At 40.0% G+C, this 19875-nt stretch overlaps 1 non-coding gene across 1 annotated transcript; it reads right to left on the reverse strand.

Moving 5' to 3' along the window:
- Positions 1-375: 375 nt before the first annotated feature.
- On the reverse strand, positions 376-481 carry LOC132044732 (small nucleolar RNA R71). Its single transcript, XR_009412250.1, has one exon. It is a non-coding gene; the product is annotated as a small nucleolar RNA R71 (small nucleolar RNA).
- Between the last annotated feature and the right edge of the window lie 19394 nt (positions 482-19875).

Raw genomic sequence — 19875 nt, forward strand, 5'->3', positions numbered from 1 at the left:
TGATTCGGATGATGAGAATGTTTTTGGCTTTGAGCTTGTTCCGGAGGAGGATTATGCATACGCTATCGTTCGGCCTCGAGTTGGAGCTGCCATGTGAAAATTGACTCCTCTCTATACCAGTTGTTGAAGCTTGAGGGATACTTTCAGAACACTACTGAGAATGACCCTCAACGTCATTTGCAGAATTTTGTGGATATGTGGGCTAATCACATCCAGAACAACGTTCCACAAGATGCTAATCGGTTGAGGTTATTCAAATATTCCTTAGCTAGAGAGGCAAGAACATGGTTTGAGAAGCTGCCCCGAAATTCGATTACTTCATGGGCAGAGATGGTGGTTGCTTTTCTCACAAAATGGTACCCCCAGCAAGAAGTAAAATTCGTGACAACATCTATGAATTTAAGCAGCGACCGGGGGAATAATTATATGAAGCATGGGAGAGATTCAAGGATTATTTGCAGAAGAGCCCAAATCATGATTTTTCGGATAACATATTAATGGAGAAGTTCTACCGAGGGTTAGATCCGGTGGACGCGATCGATTGCGAACAATGCAGCTGATGGTTGTTTCATGAACAAATCTTATTGACGGGTGACCACCATACTTAACAAGCTGACAACTCATAATCAGGCTTGGCACTCAAACAATGCTAATGTGGTACCGTTTGGTAGTGCTATGATCCAGAATATAGTGAAGGAGAATCAAGATACGCAGCAAACCTTGGCAGAACTTGCAACAAATATTTCCTTGCTGACGAAGAAGTTTGATGAATCCCAGATCAAGAAGGTAAATGTTTATGAGGAAGAGGCAGTTTTACCAAAAGGGATGTCCCATACTCAAGATGGTCCAAACCACGAAGGCCCCCCTATGCAGCTTGAAGATGCCGATTATGTTAATAACTCTCAAGGGGTTACCGAACGAGATTGCAAGGTGGTTATCGAGTCGGAATCAATGGAGACCTCAACAAGGTCAAGGTGCTTATAACAACTCTGGGAACTATAATAATAATTATGGTGGTGCAAACCAAGGGAGCTACAACAACAGTAACAATTTTAGGAACAAGAGTTCCAATCCTTATATACCACCGAAAGGGCAGTCAACAGAGCAAGGAAGTACAAAGGTTGAATCAATGCTTGAGAAGATTCTGGCAAATCAATCTAAGTACGAGAGGACTTTATACGAGGCGACGAGAGACGGTGGGTTCCCGTACGGCGGCTATTCGGAAGCTCGAGTCACGGATAAGGGATATTTCTAGAGAGCGGCACCCTCCTAAGGGAGGACTTCTGAGTGACACTATTCCAAATCCAAAGAATGGGGGAGGCGGTGTAGACCGTGTGTTTGCCATCACTATTAGGAGTGGTAAAATACTCCGAGGGGTTGATGAGAAGGTGTTTGATCTTAAGCCGATAGATGAAGAGGATGATGTGCAGTCTGAAGCACCCATTATTGTTGATGAGAATGCTACTGACAAGAAGGTTGCTGATATTCCAGAGACTGCGAAGGCAGCTAAGAACACAAGCAAGCATCCTGTGAAAGGGGCTCTCCGCCCTTTGACTCAGCTTTTCAAATCTACACCACCCTTTCCTCAGAGGTTGGTAAAGAAGAAGAAAGATGCTAAGTTTGAGAAGTTTATGATCGGTGACGATTATCTCTAAATTTCCCTTTCTTGGAAGCTGTCAAGGAGATGCTCGGTTTTGCTAAATATTTGAAGGACACCTAACCAAGAAGAAAACGGTTCAACATGCAACCGTAAGTTTGACTCACACTTTGAGTTCCATCATCTCAACTACTACTGTTCAGAAAAAGGGAGATCCTGGGGCGTTCACCATTCCTTGTTTTGTTGGGCAGCATGATTTTGCTCGCGCTTTGTGTGATAATGGGGCGAGTATTAATTTGATGCCCCTTGCTATATCCAAGCAATCAGGTTTGGGGATGCCAAGGCCGACTACTATGAGGTTACAAATGGCTGATAGGTCTATCAAAAGACGTGTTGGGGTGGTTGATGATGTACTTGTGCGGGTTGGTGATTTTATGTTGCCCGCTGATTTTGTGATTCTTGACTGTGTTGTTAATCGGGACATTCCTATTATTCTGGGAAGACCTTTCCTTGCTACAGGGAGAGCTCTGATGGATTCGGAGAAAAATGAAATCAAGTTCCGAGTCAACGATGAAGAAGTGACTTTTCAGGCCAGGAACGGGATGAAGTTACCAAGTGCTTACGAGAGTGTCACACCCTAGTTTCCGTTAGGGCGTGATGGGCACCCGACCCTTACCTAGGGCCGAGCGAACCCTCTGACTCTCGTGGCACTCATAATCATATTGGGCCCTTATAGCATAACATGAATACATAATGAAAGCTTTTCAGTAACAAACTTGCTTTTCATCCCTTTTCAAATCAAGTAATGCCTGTGATCGTATAAGACCCGTAGAGTAATGCATCACAATACACCGGCTTATGGAGCCGCTTACAAAACTGACATACTACATATACGACACTGTCTGCAAAGTCTCTAACATGGATCATGAAACCATATCATAATGCTCTGTCTCGGCAGCACTCCGGAGAAAATGGAGCTCGCCAATCCTGCTGGAACATCCTCTGCTAATATCTTCAACCCATCTGGGTGTACCTGCGCGGCATGAACGCAGCGTCTACAAGAAGGGACGTCAGTACAAGCAATGTACTGAGTATGTAAGGCATGAGTAAAACATTTTAGAGGATACAAAGCATGAGTAGTTACAAGATGAAAACATAGGGCATTTCATGAGATAAAGAGTAACCTGCACATCTGAGCGCCCTTTTAGGCGGAACCATGCCCGTTTAGTACTGCGGAACGTGCAGCCCGATCCATATCTATATTATATTATATTGCTGCGGAACGTGCAGCCCGATCCATATAATATATTATATTTCTGCGGAACGTGCAGCCCGATCCATACATATGTAATAAAAGAGTAGCCTGTACATCTGAGTGCCTTTTAGGCGGAACCATGCATGCTTAGTCTTTGCGGAACGTGCTCCGGTCCATATATATATATATATATATATATATATATATATATATATATATATATATATATATATATATATATATATATATATATATTATATTGGTGCGGAACGTATGACCCGATCCATATATAATATAATAATGCGTCGAGGAACGTACGGCCCGATCCATATAATATATTATCATTGCCGGGAACGTGCGACCCCGATCCATAACCACATATCCCGCGTCCGGACGGTATCATGTCATATTATGCCAACTGATCAGGTGGTTACGCGTATATAACGCTCTCGCCCTTTTCCCATATTCCCCATATACATATACATATATCATATTCATATATCATATAAGTAGCATGCATGAGAGCCCAAAGAAAGTCATGTATCCATCGGAGTGACGTATGGTCGGTAGCCTCCGATTGCATTATGGAATAATCACGGTCGCTGTGTCTCACCTTGAAGGAACGATTATTATAAGGTGAGACTGTCAATGAAGAATAACTTCACAAGGAAACATAAAACAGGATCATAAGGCGTCAATTCATATACTTTAGAATCTGTAGAAATAGTCATCATTCATGAATAAAATTGAGAAATCAAGAAATCGCTCAGCATTCTCATATCGTCATTGAAATCATAGACTTGGATCCTTTAAACATGGAATCATCATCATCATATTCATCGTAGGAAAATACTCTCATTTGACATCATCGTTGTCATTGTAAAACATATCCATCGTTGTTGTCATGGAAGCTTACGGAGTCATAAACCTCCGATTTGGAAAGATACGGACATTTCGATTCTTTCAAGAATAGGTCGTTAGAACCAACAAGGAAAGTCGCGGGGCCCACGGACGAGCGTCAACCCAATCCGGGCCCGCCTATGAAAGTTAAAGATTATTACTCGTTATAGAGACTTCTACGAACGTTTCATAGCAATCCGAGACCGTATGTGGAAGTTACGGTCGTTCGTAGTTTCGGACTCGTTTAGGAACAAAATTCCTTTGAAAGCAAAACTTTTGAAACAATAAAGTTATGGAAGCATTTATGAAATCGTAATCCAAGAATCATGCCTTTGAAAGAAAGGGACGAGCCTTAACATACCTTGGCCGCTCCCTAGGCTAATCCAAACTTATGCCTTGGCTTCTCACGATCTACAATCACGTCATTAGATATCAACCATTAGTCATAAGCACTTAAGAATCCGATTTCAAACTAACACTTTGTTTACGGAAATTTGGGCAGCATTTCCCCTATAAATTGGACAACCCCGAGAATTCAACTCAGCCAATCTCAACAACAACCAAACCAACAAACATGATAACGATATCCATAAGTGATTCAGAACGCATTCTAACATCAGTAATTCCTTTCTACATAATTTGACAACATTTCATTTATATTCGAATAAACTACATATGATCAATTCAATATCAATGCTCTCAAGTTCAAATACCAATCCAAGGTCATTCAACCATAATTTAAGAACATTCCAAACAACATGCCATAGAACCCGAAATCACCAATTTCCATAGGAACAACGACAATATATTTCTTTCTTCCAAATTCATCAACTATATCAACACTTCCATACGTTAGCAACATTACTTTCATCAAGACAAGAAGCCATATTAAAATCACATTGGCTCCCCAAAACAGCCCACACGATATTACAACTTCAACATAAGTCATTAAACATTCATTTTTTCATCATGAAATTCACAACCACGACAAGCAAAATACTAAATGAAATTTGTTCATCTTTTCCACACAAAACAGCCACCATTCGGCCACTACACCAATCACACACAACTTCATGCATTTCATCCATTTCAACACATTACAACATGCTCAAAACGTCCATAACAATATCAACCAAACACTAAATGAAAATTGTTCATCACTCCTACATGGCATCATATACTCACGGCCAAGCCTCAATATGCAACTTCCATGCTTTTCATTCATTTCCACATATTACAACATATACAAATCACCTATGAAAACATATAAACAAGATTAATCTCACCTTCTCCATTCAACTTTGTCACTCGGCTAGGATTCCAAATTGCGACAACGAATGACTTTCTCCCTCAACAACCACTCCATGTCGTAGAGAACCTTCCGATTAGTAGGGAAACACGAAGAAAATAATTTTTCATGATCATTATTTCCTTGGTCAATTTCGGTTGGGCATGGCCGAATGGCCCTTCCATTTTATCCATATTTCTTGAACCCTCTAAAGTGTGGAGATGGAAAAATATGATAAATTTGTCATCTCCCTCTATATATATATATGATATATAACCCATACCAAGGGTGCCACACGTGCCCTCGTCCGGCCCCTCTTTCTTTTTTTTTTTTTTTTTCTCCAATTTTCTAGATTTTTCTTAAGTCTCCAAAGATGACTAAGTCTTGCATGGTAATCTTTATATATATATATATATATATATATATATATATATATATATATATATATATATATATATATATATATATATATATATATACATACAACTCCCACAAATATGTAGTGTACACATATGCCATTTCATGGCATAAAAATATTGGCCAACCACGGGTGGGGCCCATGCCACCTTATAGAATATCTTTTTTTCTTCAACTCTTTACCCTTAATTTCCTTATTCCAAATTTTTCCCTTAATACTCCACACCAATAAAAGATGAATACGCGACTCATGCATTCTTAACCAAGCCAGAAAATATATATATTTAGCCTTGTCCTTAACTTCCCGCCATTAACTCGGAATATTCAAATGTACAAAATGCGAGGCGTAACATCCTTCCCCCCTTTAGAACATTCCTCCTCGAATGTTCAACTAGTCTCGTAAGGTCTTCCAAGGATCTTGGGGGGGGGGGGGGGGGTCCTTATCACCACGGCATGCAATCTCTTCCTTCGATTACGTTCCTTCTTCATTTTCTCTTCAGCCTCTCGAGTCGTCTCCTTCCTGTCGTTGTTTCGTCACACGAACTCGGACCCTTATAATTATACCACAAGTACCTACGACTTTGCATCTCATTGACAATACCTCCAACCGATCCCAATGTGCAGGAATTACGGGGTGTAATACCTCTTTCCTCCTTGGGAACAGTTATCCCTCCTTAGGGTTCGATTATCAGTTACTTAGTCCTATCTTAAAGCATACGTCAGTCTCTTCTCGTTCTTACTGCTTCCTTCATTGCTTGCAATCCACTTTTTCCGCTTCCTTGCCTTCCTGTAATTGACCGGAATTTAGCTAACATTCTACTTTTATCCGAATCTTGTCTTCATTACTGTAGCCTTGACTTGTCATGTCATAGCCATCTATCGCCCTACAGTGCTCCCTTTTTCTTGTCCCTTTGCTCACATCTCCGATTTCCCCATATTAACGGTCCTTTCATCGCCTCTTTATTCCTTGTTAGCTTTCCGGTGCGGACTCTTTATAATTGTAGTTGGGTATGGCTTCCCGCCGACAATTCATATAGTTCCATAGCATATCTTTCATATTCAAGTCACTTAGTGGTCTATAAACCTTTTCCTAACATCCAAAGGATTCCTTTATTCCATTCATGAGAGTGGCATACTCTCCTTCTCCAAATTTCCCTTCGAGAACAAAGATTTCCTCTTTTCTCTAAAATTTTCCAAGCCGCTCATCGCTGTTCTTTCTACTTCCACTGTCACTGTTATTCTAAGTGTCTCCTTGAGTCCGCTACCTCAAAGGTCTCTCTCGCTCTTTACTCTCCTGTCACTCATTATGTTGCACCCTCGGTAAGAATATGCGAAGGGTGTTCTAATTAGTCCAAGGAATGCCTCAGCGCCGATTTACTAGTCCTTATGTCCTGATCTACCCCGTCTTCTCTTCTCTTGTCTGTCCTGCGGTATGGAAACAGGTCCTTCATTCAACCATAACCATGTCTCGTCTGGCCTCCGCACTAACTTCATTTTAGTAATTGGCTTAGACCATCGTTACATCTTTCCGAAATGCAACTCATACATATACGTACCGTAGCACATCGCCACATCATAACTTATCATATGAGCTGACATTAACCGATGTGGGATTCTGTCACACCCCGAGGCTCGTGTTCAACCCTATTATATCTAAGACATGCCAAAGAAGGAAGGGTAAGGCCTTACATACCTTTTCCGCCTCTGACGCTACTCAAAATTCAAGGTCCAAATTCTCCAAAATCTACAAATGGTCGCATTTACCAAACCTTAGTTAGAAGCCTTTAGAGGTTGAATCTTAAAGTACACTTGTCTACCGAAATTTCGGCAAACACTTTCCCTGTACATATAACATCCCCGAGATTTAACTCGGCTCCAAATATCAACAACCAAACCAACAACAATACCAATAACATCAACAATCGATTTGAAACGCATTCTAACATAAATTGTTTTCTTTTCCAAATAGTACGACAACTTCCATCCTAACTTCACACTTCCAAACCAATATCAATGTTTTCATATTCTTTTGCTAATCAAGATCATTCCAACACAATTAGGAAGTATTTCATATCATTCTACCAATTATTTGCAAAATATACAAAAATTCCACCAAAGCCATAATTCACCCGAAACCTCCATTCTTCAACATAATTATTCATAACACGTTTTCATCTCCCAAGTTCATTAACGACAACCATAATTTGCACCTTAGCAATTCATTTTCATAATTACATAAAACTAGAATAAAATCATATAATTTCCTACGACAACTTAACAATAGATTCTCATGCCAACTTAAGCTATTCTTCTTTCCATGTACATCACAAGGTCACAACAACACACTTAACAAGCTAAATAAAATTAATCCATCTTCCCCTCTATAACAACATCACACGGCCACAACACATGCACACACACACAGTTCACACACCACACACAACACCTCCATATTTTTCATTAATTTCCAATCACTGTAACAATATAAATTTCCCATAGAAAAGAATACAATTCTTACCTTTTTCCTCCAATTTCTTCACTTGCCACCCAAGTACTTTCTTGCCACAAAAATTATGCCACGTTAAAGAGGGTCCCAAGCTTAGTAGTAATTCAAGAAGAAAGGGAATTTTGGACCAAAGATTAAGGCTCCAAGATTTTTTTTTTTTCCTTCTTTCTCTTCTTGGCCGTGAGGCCTTCTCTCTTGCTCTCTCCTTCTCTTTTTTTTTCTTTCTTATTTCTTCAATTGGAGTGATGAATAATTCATCACCCCTTATATATATATATATATATATATATATATATATATATATATATATTCCTTATGAGCATGTGAGGGGCACATGCCTCTCTCTAGAAATTTCTTATTTAAAACAAATAAAAGGATGACTTATTTGTCATCGTTTTTCATCCTTTTCTTTTCCTTTCTTTTTTTTTTTGGTCACATGGCCAATATGGCCGTTTTTTGAACTTTCATGAACCCTTTGGTGAAATTCCCGTTTTGCCCCTCGACTTTCCTCAATTTCACTATTTCTCCCCTAGCCTTCCACATTATTTCCATTGGCCATTTGCAAGTTTCTCTCTTTACCCTTGGCCTTTCCTAATATTTTTACACTACCAATGTTCATAAATAATATTCCTAACAACTTGTATATCAAGATAACTTTCGAAAATGATTTTGTCCTTAACTTGCCACGACCTTCTCGAATTATCCGAATGTATGAAATACGGGATATAACATCCTCCCCCCCTTTAGAACATTCGTCCTCGAATGTTTAACTGACCTTATGGGGCGTCATAATATTTCGGGAGGGTCCCTCTTTCAGTCGTTCCTCTCTTTATACCCATTCCTTATCTTCACTCTATTCTCCTTGTACTCATACTCCTAGGTCTTTACACGAGTCCTCATTCCGTGTTATAAGTTTCCTAATCCATTGCACCAACTCCTTCCTATTTCTTTCATGTATTCATTGGATAGGCCGATATGTTTTAACCTCTGGCTCCAGGCCAATGAGTTCCCTTCATTTAGACTTGAAGCTTACAATATGTTCTCCCCCCCCCACACGCTTTTTTGGGGTTCCTTATATGCCAACAGTCCTTTTATGAAGTCTTCGTTTATACCTTATTCCTCGTCTACCTTCACAACTCTGTGTCTAACATATCGGAAACTTCTAATCCTAAGTTTTCTTTTACTTTCTGCCTATGTCATCATTTTGTCCCCATTTCCATACCCTTTCGTCCACTATTCGTCCTTTCACTTGCGTAAATCACTTGCTCATAATTCCTCTTTAATACCGCGCGTCCGTGGCCGTAGCTGTACGTCCATATTTCGCAAGTGTTCCGCTACTTTTGTTCTTAGCACAGAATCCTTACAATTTTCGCTCTTTCTTCATCCTTATTCATCGGGTCTTTAACTATATTTGTGATGCTATAGCCGAGCGGTCTCTTATGCATGCTCCCTCCATTTCGTTTTATTTCCGCTAAGATCAAATCCCTCAGACCTCACATGAATTCTTATTCCACACCTTCAACTTCCACTCGGCAATGTCGACCCCTTACCTTTATATACCTTTCAATACCGAAGTCTTATAACATCGTCACTAAACTTAGTTACTCCTTCTCTTACTTCACATTTCCTTGTCACGATTACTATTCCTTTAGCCTCACTTATTGCAATTAGTTCTCGAATTCCCTACCTTCCTCTCCTGTCTTCTTTTACCACACTCTATCCCCTGTTCACATGCTTATCTCGACTCCTTTCCCCACTAGCCTCGTGTTCTGCCGGTAGTTTTTCTCGGGGGCTTCACTTACTGAGGTTTCTTACCTTTCTCTTTCTTCCGTCACTTTGATCCCTTCATGTTCCATCTACTCCCTCTCTTTCTTTTCCAAATATCTTCACATTAGAATTTCCAATCTCAACCTATAGTAGAATAATAACAGCTTACTTTGCAACACTTGTATCATTTACTCTTGATGTCTCACGAACTTCGGCACCCTTACTCGATTGATACCTTTTATACCGTACTTTCGACTTTGGGACTCACGTAATCCACGATACAATCATATATGGGATATCCTACACCTTCATATATATATATACAATTACTATCAACTAGCCCACAAAATACTTCCAAACACTGTTCAAGTCTATCCTATTTCTAGGGCCGTGATGCACTTCCTGTCTCTTCACCGAGCAAGTCTGCCTCGTCCTGCGCGTCCTCTTATGGTCTTCAACCATTCCATATGCTCTAGTTTCCCTTAGGCTACCCTAACTTCTCATTTGTCTCTTAGGTCTGAATATATCGAATTTCTCGCTTACTTCCCAGGGGGTCACCCATCATAGAATTACTCTCACCTGAGCACGCTTAACCTCGAAACCTTGGTAGAATCCGGTGCCTTAATGCTGATATAATCGCGTCCACTTCCTCGTATGACCTTTATTACATGTTCTGGAGTAAGTCGAAGTCTTACCGATTCTGAAACATTTTCGTAACACGTCCTTTCTTTTGTAATTACTATTTTGCCCTTTTCAGTTCCGAATGTTCACCTTCCACCTGTGTGTATGACTACTTCTTGTCCTGGGCCTCCAGATTCCCGAGGGTAGTGATCGCACCTTCATCGTCATGCCAAATCCATAGCCTTTCTTGAAACGTCGCATCTCGCTTATTGTCTGTTTATCGTATTTTCTTTTCGCGCTTCTTCCTGTTAGACGTACCCATTCTGGTAGGGCCTCCTTTATCATTCTCACTATTAAAATCTGCACACAGCAAATATTAACACTACCTTGCAGGCTTACATATGTATATGACACATCTCAGCCATACAGAGCCTCCAGCTTCGGGTAACAGAACAAAACATCAATACTCGTCCCTGTAATTTTCCGTATCGCTTCTCACTTTCTTCCGTCGTACGTAAAGCTTGTATAAAGGATTTCACTTTCCTGTGACTTGGCTCTATCGCACGATCTAAGACAGAAAGAAGGTCAACAATCCCTAGATACCCGCAGCTCCCTCCCCGTTTATAAATGTGGCCGGCTTCACACCCATAAACAGACTCTACCGGACACGACTTTGCAGGCAACCCTTAGACCGACCTGCTCTGATACCACTTTGTCACACCCCGAGGCTCGTGTTCAACCCTATTATATCTAAGACATGCCAAAGAAGGAAGGGTAAGGCCTTACATACCTTTTCCGCCTCTGACGCTACTCCAAATTCAAGGTCCAAATTCTCCAAAATCTACAAATGGTCGCATTTACCAAACCTTAGTTAGAAGCCTTTAGAGGTTGAATCTTAAAGTACACTTGTCTACCGAAATTTCGGCAGCACTTCCCCTGTACATATAACATCCCCGAGATTTAACTCGGCTCCAAATATCAACAACCAAACCAACAACAATACCAATAACATCAACAATCGATTTGAAACGCATTCTAACATAAATTGTTTTCTTTTCCAAATAGTACGACAACTTCCATCCTAACTTCACACTTCCAAACCAATATCAATGTTTTCATATTCTTTTGCTAATCAAGATCATTCCAACACAATTCGGAAGTATTTCATATCATTCTACCAATTATTTGCAAAATATACAAAAATTCCACCAAAGCCATAATTCACCCGAAACCTCCATTCTTCAACATAATTATTCATAACACGTTTTCATCTCCCAAGTTCATTAACGACAACCATAATTTGCACCTTAGCAATTCATTTTCATAATTACATAAAACTAGAATAAAATCATATAATTTCCTACGACAACTTAACAATAGATTCTCATGCCAACTTAAGCTATTCTTCTTTCCATGTACATCACAAGGTCACAACAACACACTTAACAAGCTAAATAAAATTAATCCATCTTCCTCTCTATAACAACATCACACGGCCACAACACATGCACACACACACACACACACCACACACAACACCTCCATATTTTTCATTAATTTCCAATCACTGTAACAATATAAATTTCCCATAGAAAAGAATACAATTCTTACCTTTTTCCTCCAATTTCTTCACTTGCCACCCAAGTACTTTCTTGCCAAAAAAATTATGCCATGTTAAAGAGGGTCCCAAGCTTAGTAGTAATTCAAGAAGAAAGGGATTTTTGGACCAAAGATTAAGGCTCCAAGAATTTTTTTTTTCTTCTTTCTCTTCTTTTTCTTCTCTCTTGCTCTCTCCTTCTCTTTTTTTTTTCTTTCTTATTTCTTCAATTGGAGTGATGAATAATTCATCACCCCTTTATATATATATATATATATTCCTTATGAGCATGTGAGGGGCACATGCCTCTCTCTAGAAATTTCTTATTTAAAACAAATAAAAGGATGACTTATTTGTCATCATTTTTCATCCTTTTCTTTTCCTTTCTTTTTTTTTTTTGGTCACATGGCCAATATGGCCGTTTTTTGAAGTTTCATGAACCCTTTGGTGAAATTCCCGTTTTGCCCCTCGACTTTCCTCAATTTCACCATTTCGCCCCTAGCCTTCCACATTATTTCCATTGGCCATTTTGCAAGTTTCTCTCTTTACCCTTGGCCTTTCCCAATATTTTTACACTACCAATGTTCATAAATAATATTCCTAACAACTTGTATATCAAGATAACTTTCGAAAATGATTTTGTCCTTAACTTGCCACGACCTTCTCGAATTATCCGAATGTATGAAATACGGGATATAACAGATTCGCCTAAACCAATGTGGGATTTTGCCTCATCATTGGGTTTGCCCCACCACTGGGTTTGAAACATTTGATCATATCGTCATATATCATATCAAATCATCATATATCATATCGACTTCGTATCACATCATATTTCGAAATACACATCATACATATATACACGGTACCGGCCGAAAGGGGCTCCGACCGGACACATCATACACCATAATCCATACACAGTTCCCGGCCAAAAAGGGCTCGGCGAACCGGATACATCATCCTCCGGAAAACACATCATTTACGAACCGAGAAACTATATGCACATAAATCCTTATTACTGACTCAACAGAATGATCAAACAAGCCCTCATTTAAAAGCCAAAACAGTAATCAAATCAAGTTTCCTCCGAACGTCGCTCGGGAACATATCAAAGCCATCCGGTTCTGTCTGTGAAAGTTACGGACATTTGTAGACATAAGATCCTTTCGGAACAAATCGTATACATAGCATTTCAAATCCAATCGTATCAAAGACATACGGTCCATAGCTTGACCACATTAAGGATGCCAACATCAAGAAGCAATTACGAATCACAAACATGCTCGGATTTTAAGAATAGAATTACCCCTAAGGCTCGTAACATATCACAACTTACTTGCGTCTAGGACATGCCACAAGGAAAAAGGATAAGCTTTACATACCAATACTTACAGGTGGCATCACTGTCCTTGCGCACTTATATAAAATATGTTCAATCTTAAACATGGTTCTTCCGTGCTCTGGCTTATTCCGCTCTATACATCTTGTTCATACTGGAATTTGCTCGTCCTGTGTTGTCATATTCCTTTCCCTTCCTTTGGTCACCCTTAACTTCCTCATTTCCTACCGTAAGGGTTTCTCACTCCCTCTCCTTATCACTTACAAGTTGCAATAGCATTAACGAACAACTTTATAGCCAACATCTTGGCCCTTAATCTAGCATAGCATCGCTATCCTTCATGTTATCTCTTACGTTGTTCCATATCGTCTTCTTATCATACTCTTGTCCTCATACGCATCCACTTTCTAGCGTTATGTCATTCAAAGTCTCTGTAAAAACTTTTCACACCGCCTTAAATACCATCCTAACTTTCATCCACTTATTGCTGGTTTTCCGATCTTACCAGTTTATTTCAGTAAAGGATCTTATTTGTAGCTCAGGCATCCATATCAAACACATTACTGTGTCGATTATTTCCAGCTCGTCCTTGCATTTCCTCTCACCCGCTTCCCCCCTTTAGGGGTGTACTTATACCGTTATCTATTTATACTTGCCTCATGTCCTTATTTCCAATCTCAGTTAGGCAGTACTTTTATTCCGATAATAAATACCCCAAGTTTTCTCGGAGTATTATCTTTACCCCAACCTATATCGGGTGCTTCCTTAGATTAATCTGACCTCTCATTTTCCTCTTACGTCTGAATTTGTGAGACTTTTCAAAAACTTCCCAGGGGGTCACCCATCCTAAAATCGCTCTCACGCCAGCACGCATAACTTTGGAACTTTGATGGAATACGATGCTTTAACGCTTTCCTGACTGCGTCTACCTCACCGCACGACCTTCTACACATAATATTGAGTAAGTCGGAATCTTAACATATTCCCAAAACGCCCTCACGGCACATACCGGCAGCTTCCTTATTAATACATTCCTATCCGTCATAATTCTTCTCTCTTTTTTTTCCATACCCCAATCTACTCGTATCCTTACTTCCCGTAACTATAATCTCATCATATTTTCCTCCTACCTATCAATTCAGTCAATGCCTTAATACATATTACTCTATTCAAACCTATCAGTCCTCTCTAGATCATCTCTTAATATCGCTAGTCCATTCCAAATTCCTTATTACCATATCCCCATCGACCTCCTGTTTACTATTATTACTAATTTCGCAATTTACTTATTCTTCCAAAAGGGCAGCCGCACTTACGGCTTGGTCAAATCCCATCGTTACTATTCATATGACCTTTTCCATACATATTCCAAACTTACATCTTACTCTCGTATTATTCCCAGAAAATTTTGGCAGAGTTTCCTCTGTATTCCTTACTATCCAGAACCTGCACGTAGGAAATACCAACATCGCCTCATAGGGCCATCGCATATATGTATGTATCATATCATATCGTATTGTATCACAGCCACACAGGGCTTCCAATATCCATAATGGTCTGAAAATAATGGACTTACCTTATAGGCCCAACATGACCGCACGTGTTACCCTTTCTTGTTTACTTTCCCTTTTCAACTTTACCTTTCAATCGTACGTCAATACCGTGCTCAACATATGCCTCTCGTACCTTTACTTACCTGCGTGCTTTATAGCTTCCCGTATCGTTAATCGTCTTCCTCTATCAACGCCATTCTCCTGCTGTAATCACAGGTTAGTGTAAAGAGATCTCATTTCCTATGACTTGGCTCAATGGCACGATCTAAGGAGTGAAAGAAAAGTAACCACCCTAAATGCCCCGTAGCCTCCTATTTATAAATGTGGCCGGCTTCACACCATAAACAGGACTCTACCGGACACGACTTTAAAGACAACCCCTAGGACGAACTGCTCTGATACCAATTTGTCACACCCTAGTTTCCATTAGGGCGTGATGGGCACCCGACCCTTACCTAGGGTCGAGCGAACCCTCTGACTCTCGTGGCACTCATAATCATATTGGGCCCTTATAGCATAACATGAATACATAATGAAAGCTTTTCAGTAACAAACTTGCTTTTCATCCCTTTTCAAATCAAGTAATGCCTGATCGTATAAGACCGTAGGTAATGCATCACAATACACCCACATGGAGCCGCTTACAAAACTCGACATACTACATATACGACACCATGCCGCAAAGTCTCTAACATGGATCATGAAACCATATCATAATGCTCTGTCCCTCGGCGGCACTCCGGAGAAAATGGAGCTCGCCAATCCCTCTTTGGAACATCTCTGCTAATATCTTCGAACTCATCCGGGTGTACTGCGCGGCATGAACGCGGCGTCCACAAGAAGGGACGTCAGTACAAGCAATGTACTGAGTATGTAAGGCATGAGTAAAACATTTTAGAGGATACAAAGCATGAATAGTAACAAGATGAAAACATAAGGCATTTCATGAGATAAAGAGTAACTGCGCACATCTGAGCGCCCTTTTAGGCGGAACCATGCCCGTTTAGTTGCCGGAACGTGCGGCCCGATCCATATATATATTATATTATATTATATTGCGGAACGTGCGGCCCGATCCATATAATATATTATATTCTTCGCGAACGTCTTGCCCGATCCATACATATGTAATAAAAGAGCACGTACATCTGAGTGCCTTTTAGGCGGAACCATGCATGCTTAGTGCTGCGGAACGTGCAGCCCGGTCCATATATATATATATATATATATATATTGCTGCGGAACGTGCAGCCCGATCCATATATAATATAATAATGCCGAGGAACGTACGGCCCGATCCATATAATATATTGCTGCGGAACGTGCAGCCCGATCCATAACCACATATCCCGCGTCCGGGACGGTATCATGTCATATTATGCCAACTGATCAGGTGGTTACGCGTATATAACGCTCTCGCCCTTTTCCCATATTCCCCATATACATATACATATATCATATACATATATCATATAAGTACCATGCATGAGAGCCCAAAGAAAGTCATGTATCCATCGGAGTGACGTATGGTCGGTAGCCTCCGATTGCATTATGGAATAATCACGGTCGCTGTGTCTCACCTTGAAGGAACGATTATTATAAGGTGAGACTATCAATGAAGAATAACTTCACGAGGAAACATAAAAACGGGATCATAAGGCGTCAATTCATATACTTTAGAATCAGAAATAGTCATCATTCATGAATAAAATTGAGAAATCAAGAAATCGCTCAGCATTCTCATATCGTCATTGAAATCATAGACTTGGAGCCTTTAAACATGGAATCATCATCATCATATTCATCGTAGGAAAATACTCTCATTTGACATCATCGTTGTCATTGTAAAACATATCCATCGTTGTTGTCATGGAAGCTTACGGAGTCATAAACCTCCGATTTGGAAAGATACAGACATTTCAGGATTCTTTCAAGAATAGGTCGTTAGAACCAACAAGGAAAGTCGCGGGGCCCACGGACGAGCGTCAACCCAATCCGGGCCCGCCTATGAAAGTTAAAGATTATTACTTGTTATAGAGACTTCTACGAACGTTTCATAGCAATCTGAGACCGTATGTGGAAGTTACGGTCGTTCGTAGTTTCGGACTCGTTTAGGGACAAAATTCCTTTGAAAGCAAAACTTTTGAAACAATAAAGTTATGGAAGCATTTATGAAATCGTAATCCAAGAATCATGCCTTTGAAAGAAAGGGACGAGCCTTAACATACCTTGGCCGCTCCCTAGGCTAATCCAAACTTATGCCTTGGCTTCTCACGATCTACTGATCACGTCATTAGATATCAACCATTAGTCATAAGCACTTAAGAATCCGATTTCAAACTAACACTTTGTCTACAGAAATTTCGGCAGCATTTCCCCTATAAATTGGACATCCCCGAGAATTCAACTCGGCCAATCTCAACAACAACCAAACCAACAAACATGATAACGATATCCATAAGTGATTCGAGGCGCATTCTAACATCAGTAATTCCTTTCTACATAATTTGACAACATTTCATTTATATTCGAATAAACTACATATGATCAATTCAATATCAATGCTCTCAAGTTCAAATACCAATCCAAGGTAAGTCAAACATAATTTAAGAACATTCCAAACAATATGCCATAGAACCGAAATCACCAATTTCCATAGGACAACGACAATATATTTCTTTCTTCCAAATTCATCAACTATATCAACACTTCCATACGTTAGCAACATTACTTTCATCAAGACAAGAAGCCATATTAAAATCACATTGGCTCCCCAAAACAGCCCACACGATATTACAACTTCAACATAAGTCATTAAACATTCATTTTTTTCATCATGAAATTCACAACCACGACAAGCAAAATACTAAATGAAATTTGTTCATCTTTTCCACACAAAACAGCCACCATTCAGCCACTACACCAATCACACACAATTTCATGCATTTCATCCATTTCAACACATTACAACATGCTCAAAACGTCCATAACAATATCAACCAAACACTAAATGAAAATTGTTCATCACTCCTACATGGCATCATATACTCACGGCCAAGCCTCAATATGCAACTTCCATGCTTTTCATTCATTTCCACATATTACAACATATACAAATCACCTATGAAAACATATAAACAAGATTAATCTCACCTTCTCCATTCAACTTTGTCACTCGGCTAGGATTCCAAATTGCGACAACGAATGACTTTCTCCCTCCAACAACCACTCCATGTCGTAGAGAACCTTCCGATTAGTAGGGAAACACGAAGAAAATAATTTTTCATGATCATTATTTCCTTGGTCAATTTCGGTTGGGCATGGCCGAATGGCCCTTCCCATTTTTCTCCATATTTCTTGAACCCTCTAAAGTGTGGAGATGGAAAATTATGATTAATTTGTCATCTCCCTCTATATATATATATATATGATATATAACCCATACCAAGGGTGCCACATCCCCCTTGGCTGGCCCCTTTTTTTTTTTTTTTTTCTTTTTCTCCAATTTTCTAGATTTTTCTTAAGTCTCCAAAGATGACTAAGTCTTGCATGGTAATCTTTATATATATATATATATATATATATACTCCCCCACAAATATGTAGTGTACACGTATGCCATTTCATGGCATAAAAATATTGGCCAACCACGGGTGGGGCCCATGCCACCCGATAGAATATCTTTTTTCTTCAACTCTTTACCCTTAATTTCCTTATTCCAAATTTTGCCCTTAATACTCCACACCAATAAAAGATGAATACGCGACTCATGCATTCTTAACCAAGCCGGAAAATATATATATATAGCCTTGTCCTTAACTTCCCGCCATTAACTCGGAATATTCAAATGTACAAAATGCGAGGCGTAACAGAGAGCATTTCGGTAATTGATTCGATTGATGTTATTGATGAAGCAGTAGAGTTTAAGATGGAAGAAGAAAGTTTGGGTGAAGCTCTAGCTGGTATTCTCGTTAATTTTGATCTTTCGAGGACATGGAAGGTTATGTGACAAAGAAACTCACTTGTTAGGTTGGGATCATATTCCTACCAACCAAAGAAAGTTTGAATCTTGATGCGGAAAATAAAACAACTCCTCCGGCAAAGCCTTTGATCATTGAGCCACCTAAATTGGAGCTTAAACGGCTTCCCTCACATCGTACGAAGTATGAGTTCCTTGGTCCGGACAATACATTGCCGGTGATTGTGTCGGCCTGCGGCGGGAGCGATTTTGCGGCTTTTGGAGGAGTTGAGGGAGTATAGGCGTGCTATTGGTTGGACCATAGTAGACATTCGAGGTATTCCATCTGGGATCTGTGAGCACAAAATCCGATTGGACAAAGATAGCAAACCGAGTGTAGAGCATCAGAGGCGACTGAGCGAGAACATGCAAGAGGTAGTCAAGAAAGAGATCATCAAATGGCTGGATGCGGGAGTGGTTTACCCACTTGCTGATAGTAAATGGGTGAGCCCAGTCCAATGTGTTCCTAGGAAGGGCGGCACCACTGTAGTGCCAAATGCAAAGAATGAGTTGATCCCAACTAGAACCGTGACCGGATGGAGAGTTTGCATGGACTATCACAAGCTCAACACAGCCACGTGCAAGGAGCATTTCCCCATGCCTTTTATTGATCAAATGCTTGATAGGCTGGCGGGGCGTTCCTACTATTACTTCCTTGATGGTTATTCGGGCTACAATCAGATTAAAATTGCCTTGGAAGATCAGGAGAAGACTACTTTTACATGTCCTTATAGGACGTTTGCATTTAGCCGGATGCCTTTTGGGTTGTGTAATGCACCAGCCACTTTTCAGAGGTGCATGATGTCAATCTTCTCTGACATGGTAGAGGATTACTTGGAGGTGTTCATGGATGACTTCTCTGTAGTGGGGGATTTGTTTAAAGATTGTCTTGGCCATCTGAGTCAAGTGCTGAAAAGATGTGAGGAGACAAATCTCGTTCTAAATTGGGAGAAGTGCCATTTTATGATGAAGGAAGGGATTGTCCTTGGTCACAAAATATCTGAAAAGGGAATTGAGG

Source organism: Lycium ferocissimum, unplaced genomic scaffold (genome assembly GCF_029784015.1).
Source record: "Lycium ferocissimum isolate CSIRO_LF1 unplaced genomic scaffold, AGI_CSIRO_Lferr_CH_V1 ctg5133, whole genome shotgun sequence".
Classification (NCBI taxonomy): domain Eukaryota; kingdom Viridiplantae; phylum Streptophyta; class Magnoliopsida; order Solanales; family Solanaceae; genus Lycium; species Lycium ferocissimum.